Source organism: Olea europaea, chromosome 1 (assembly GCF_002742605.1).
Source record: "Olea europaea var. sylvestris chromosome 1, O_europaea_v1, whole genome shotgun sequence".
In the NCBI taxonomy this organism is placed as follows: domain Eukaryota; kingdom Viridiplantae; phylum Streptophyta; class Magnoliopsida; order Lamiales; family Oleaceae; genus Olea; species Olea europaea.
Window position 1 is genome coordinate 1643418 of NC_036237.1, and position 6570 is coordinate 1649987.

Below are 6570 nucleotides of genomic sequence, written 5' to 3' on the forward strand. Positions count from 1 at the left end.
TGTTCTTCATAACATAAGTCTACTGTGACTTATTTCTTTGTAATATTTTGAAATATTATTGTATATTTGCTGCTTATTTTTGGAGCTTTATAGTTCAACCGAGTTTTATCCATTTTAATGGATGCTCGGCGTTAGAAGTGGTCATCGAACCTCTGGGGCTTCGGCCAAAAAAATTCTCCGCCCTTCATTTTATGTTCTGCACTTTATTTTCAGTTTATAATTTTGGTGTTGGAATCTTGGTTAATATTTTATTTTCTGCACTTTATTTTCAATTTATAATTGTGATTTTGGAATCTTGGTTAATATTAGTATCTCTGGACTTTTCAGAACTGTATCATATCAGATCACAAAAAACCAATTTTGCATCAGATACATGAACTAAGCATAAGGATGATTATCCAAATTTATCGTACAATTAAACACATAATTCACAGATCTAATCATGCTTTCATGTTTACATATCAACAATTACAAGGCAAAACTTTCAAAATCAATCTACCTGATAGAGCTAGATTCTAATTTTTCATCAGATCTAACAAAAAATAAATAAATAAATAAATAAAATAAAAAATCTGAAAAATTTAAGAAAAGATATTGAATACCTTAGGAGCTTCAGGTCCAACATCCCAGCCTAATCGAGGCTTCTTCCTCGGCCGCCAGTCCATCGTCAACCCAGTAACGCGCTCCATCTCCATTAGAGAGTACGAAAATACTAGAGACAGAAAAAATGTTCGATGTAGAGAGAGAGAGAGAGAGAGAGAGAGAATCGTCCGTAGTTGAATGAGATAACGTACGTTGTGATGTCCGAACACCGAACAGGAGAAATCTAATGTTGACCAAATATGGTGCCTGTTCGGTTTGGATTAAAATCTGGTTGTGGAGAGTCGGTTGAGGCCTTGAGGCAATAAATAACCGTACACGTGGATACTCTTATAACCCTTGGTTTTGTTTGAGATTCTCCTAAGCTTTTTAGGAATAGTAAATTGCAGTGTCGGTCCTAAACTTTTGAAAAATTGAGCACTCAAGGATATGTCTTAATATTTTTGACATTCAGATGTCCAACATTGCTTCTTTAATGCATCAAGGTCCACTTAATAGCTTTTCTGTCAAAATGTGGTGTCTTGCACGTTGTTTCTTGTTTTAAGAAAAACATTTTCATCTATCGCGTTAACGTCTCTCTAAATCTAGAAAAAAGGGAAAGTCAAACACTTGCACCCTCGTTGCCACCTGCCACCTTTCCATTTTCCTTGTGTTGAGCAAGTCAAAAAGGGATATTGAGTGGCAGAGAAACGTGTTTGGTGTTAATTTTTATTGAACTATCAACAATTTAAGTATCTACGTGAGCAAGAGTGCATGTAATTTTTTCACTCTCTTGGGGAAGTTATGCACGTAAGATTTTTACATTCTTGGAAAAGTTTATTAGAATGCATGACCAAGAATCTTATAGAAAATTAGTTAATGAATGTTTGTCGAATCTTATAATGAAGCATGTGTGTTTAAAATTTGATAAAAACTATGAATCTCACAAAATTTTTGGATAAAAATAGATTTACTCAACTTATAAATGATTATCATTTTTGACAAACATAGCTTTAATTCATTAACTTCGAGAGTGAAATAATTCATCGACTAAATGGAAAGTTTACTAGAAGTACATGACCTTGACTCTTATGGAAATTAAGTTACTTTCATTTATTAATTTCGTGGTGAAATAATACAAATACCTTCAATAGATTATTGAGATCGTTTTTGATTTTTTTTTTAAAAATGTCTTTGATTAGATCATTTGAAACTTAATTATGCAAATGTTGAGAGACTCGTCTCAAGACAAAGATGACACAGTAATGGGATTGGTCTTCTTTTAGCAAGCAATCGACTCTATTATTGGCAATTACCTCTTGAATATGTGAGAAGTGAGTCGGCGTATTTATATTCCTTTATTCACATCGACTTTATGTCAAGTTTGATACAAATGTTACTATTTATTGCATGTTGATCGAATCGGCCAAAAAAAATTAATTATATTAATGATAATAATTCATTCATGTAACAACTGACAAATCATGTCAAACAAGCTCATTGTAAACCAATGACGATAATCCCTTGAGGGCTCTATGATTCAAGAATTTGGAATGTTACACACAATTCGTATGGACACCATAACAATGTGCAACTTTACTGCATAGTGACTTTCCGTTTTACTCTTATAATGGTTAGTTAGCTTTGATCTATTAATTTCGTTGTGAAATAGTTCAAATATTTCCGGCAATTATTGGAGACATTTTTTAGAATATAATTGCGTTTGATTGGACCATTTAACATTTGACTATGCAATAATATTGGTTTCGAGGCTTGTCTTGCTACAAGGATGACATGATCTCGGTTGGGAGTTCGTTATATGATTTTTAACTTTAATAGATAGTTTTTTAACAAATGGTTGACTCTATTATTGACACCTTATATATGTATTATGATAATCATTAAAGTTCAAACAAATTTCATGGAGGAGTAATTGAAGTACACATGGAAACTGGTGTTAAAAATCATAGTGGAAAGGATGAAATTAAAGAGAATTTTGTTGATATTCTGCTTAGGATTTACGAGGACAACAAGGCTGGTGCTTCCATTGATAGAGATACTACCAACTCAATAATTTTGGTAAGTGACACATTTTTATTCATTTGAGTTTTATTTTCTACACATTGCTAACGATATGCATTTTATCAAAACACCCGCATAATAACGAGTGTCAACAAGACTTGATCTTAGGATTTTTGTTGGCTCGGATTCTGATTACCATATTAAACCATTCGTCTTAAGTTGAAGCAAATAGAAATGGTGCACACATATTTCTTAAACTTCATCGTCAACATCCTCTCTTGCCCAAGCCAGATTGATTTGTTTTTATCAAAATGCTAAAGGCGCATAATTTCCATGAATAAATAGGTGGTATTAATCATTAAATTCGAGATTTTTTTCTACTTTGATTTGAAACTTCATCTAACAGCTTATATCAACGTTCATTATCTCGACCTTGCATTTTTCAACTTTCTTTATTATTTCAGGATGTCTTTGCTGTTAGAACAGATACCTTATTTGTAGTTCTAGATTGGGGAATGACAAAGTCAGGCACCCCAAGAGTCATGAAAAAGTTGCAAACTGAGGTAAGGGGAATTCTCAGGACATAACAGATGCTGACTTAGAAAAAATGCATTATTTGAAAGTGTAGTGAAGGAAACTCTACGATTCCACACCCCAATCCCATTAATGATTGCTCAGGAAGCAAGAAAAGATGTTAATGTAATGGGCTATGACATTGCAATCGGGACAATGGTCATGACCTGTTGGATATTGGTTAAATAAATCGAGAATTGAAAATCGATTAAAGTGACTTCGTATCGACTTCGACCAAATACTCAAAAGCTCGACTCAATCCGTTTAGGCAAAATTGTTTGCCACTTCGCCGTTTCGGGGTGCATAAAGGGGGATCGACCTGCCCGGTCAGATCGAGGGGGCAGCGCCCCTCGTGGGGGCTCGCCCCCAAAAGAAAATTTTGATTTCTCTGCATGTATTGAAGGGTATATTTGACATTTCGAAAAATCAATATCGGATGAATGAGAAATTACGAAAAAGGACGAAAATCAGGTCAAAATATTTGACCGTGCGACCGCACGGTTGTTCGATGAATAGACACATTTTCATAAAGGTGCATTGCATTGTTTGGAAAGGGTGCATGGTTTGGCCTCAACCACCTTTTCATAAAGGTGCATTGTTTGGAAAGGGTGCATGGTTTGGCCTCAACCATTTCGTCAACACCCTTTCATGGTCTATAAATAGGACCCTTTGGGTGTCCTATTCCTCACAATTTTGATATGCAAAAAAAGTCTCTCATCCTCTCTTCTATCCAAAATCAAAATCATTTCATTTATTTTGATTTTCCTTCATCCTTGGAGTACATAAGCCTAAATTTGGTTCGTTGTACTTGTGTTTTGGAGTGCTACAAACACAAGTGTAGCCGTTGTATCTTGGGAGTTGATTGCCGAAATCCGTAGGCACCGTTGCGGGGCAAATACGACTTAAGGACAAAGAGTCCAACTCTTGCCTCGACTTTGTCCCTAACCATCATTATACTTATTTTGGCGTCACTATTCGCAAAATTCTTCCAACAATCTTAAGTCCAATCTTTATATATATTTTGTGAAAGTGACATTCTTGTTTGGTTAAACTTGTTAAGTTTAACTTCTTCTTCACTTCTATTTTTGGTTGATCTTCTGTTTTATGTAAACAAAAATGAATACGGTTCTTAATACCGATATTACTTCGAATGAAACTTCGAACATGGAAACTTCTGAAGGAAGTGTTCCTACTAATGTGATTCCTCCGGTTGTGGGTGCCCCTACTATCGTACATTCAAACTCCGTTTCACATGGGGAAAAGCAGGATAAATTGGTTGGGGTTGATTTCAAAAGGTGGCAACAGAAAATGTTGTTTTATCTCACAACCCTCAACTTGGCGAAATTCTTGAATGAAGATCCTCCCGCCATACAAGAAGGGGAAAACAATAGGGTATCTTTGATTACTTTGGATGCATGGAAACATTCGGATTTCTTATGCAAGAATTACATTCTTAATGGCTTAGACAACGCCTTATACGATGTATATTGCTACAAGAAATCTGCAAAGGAACTATGGGAGTCCTTGGAAAAGAAGTACAAGACCGAAGATGCAGGAACCAAGAAGTTCATTGTGGGAAAATTCTTGGACTACAAAATGGTAGATTCGAAGACCGTCATCAGTCAAGTGCAAGAATTGCAAGTCATACTCCATGACATTCATGCGAAAAATATGTCCGTGAGCGAATCATTTCAAGTGGCTGCAATTATCGAGAAACTTTCACCCATGTGGAGGGACTTCAAAAATATCTCAAGCACAAGCGCAAGGAGATGAACATTGAAGAACTTGTGGTCCAATTGAGGATTGAAGAAGACAACCGAAGTTCGGAAAAACGAGTTGGGAATAGCATACCACAAGCAAAGGCAAATGTGGTGGAATCTAGCAACAACAAAGGAAAGAAGAGAAAACATTCCGTTGAATCTACAAAGAAGAATGCAAAGAAGTTCAAGGGCAATTGCTACAATTGTGGAAAGGCTGGACATTGCTCGGTTGATTGTTGCAAACCTAAGAAGCAATCCCAAGCCAACATTGTCGAATCTGATGCCATATCAAATGGCATGTCCGATATGAATTTATCGGCAGTTGTTTCTGAATGCAACCTTGTTGGAAATCCCATGGAATGGTGGGTTGATACGGGTGCAACCCGTCACATTTGTGCCGATAGAGGAATGTTCACATCATACACTCCAACTGAGGGAGAAAAATTATTTATGGGGAACTCCTCAACATCCAAAGTGGAAGGACAAGGCAAAGTGGTCTTGAAGATGACGTCGGGAAAAGAACTTAGCCTCAATAATGTCCTTCACGTACCGGATATTCGCAAGAACCTTGTGTCGGGTTCTTTGTTAAGCAAGAATGGCTTTAAACTAGTTTTTGTATCGGATAAGTTTGTACTTACCAAAAATGATATATATGTAGGCAAAGGCTATGTAAAAGATGGACTATTCAAAATGAATGTCCTATGCTGTATCAATAAAACGTCATCTTCAGTTTATATTCTTGAGTCGTGTAATTTATGGCATCATAGATTAGGACATGCAAACTTTAATTCAATACGAAAGTTAATGAATTTAAGTTTACTTCCGAATATGCATTTTAATAATGGAAAATGCGAAACATGTGTAGAGGCAAAAGCGGCCAAAACACAATTTCATTCGGTTGAACGAAACACCACACCATTAGAACTAATTCACACGGATGTGTGTGATTTGAAGTTCGTACAAACAAGGGGTGGTAAAAAGTACTTCTTCACATTCATAGATGATTGTACAAGGTACTGTTATGTGTACTTGTTGAAAAGTAAAGATGAAGCTTTGGAAGTGTTTAAACACTACAAAAATGAAGTTGAAAATCAACTTAGAAAACGAATTAAAATGATTCGTAGTGATAGAGGTGGAGAATATGTTGTACCGTTTGAAGAATTTTGTGCAGAATCTGGAATAATTCATCAAACAACGGCACCATATTCACCACAATCTAATGGAATTGCTGAACGCAAAAATCGAACGTTAAAGGAAATGATGAATGCAATGTTGATTAGTTCGGGCTTACCTCAAAACTTGTGGGGGGAAGCCATACTTTCTGCAAATCATATCCTTAATAAAATACCACACAAAGATAAGGTTGAATCACCTTACGAATTATGGAAAGGTCGGAAACCTTCCTACAAATATCTCAAAGTGTGGGGGTACTTAGCGAAAGTACAAATACCCAAACCTAAACAAGTTAGGATTGGATCAAAGACAATTGATTGTGTCTTTATTGGATATGCTATCAATAGTAGTGCATATCGATTCTTGGTTCACAAATCCAAAAGTACTTGATGTACACGTAGGTACAATTATTGAATCAAGAAATGCGATCTTCTTTGAAGACAGTTTTCCGTGTAAAGAAAAG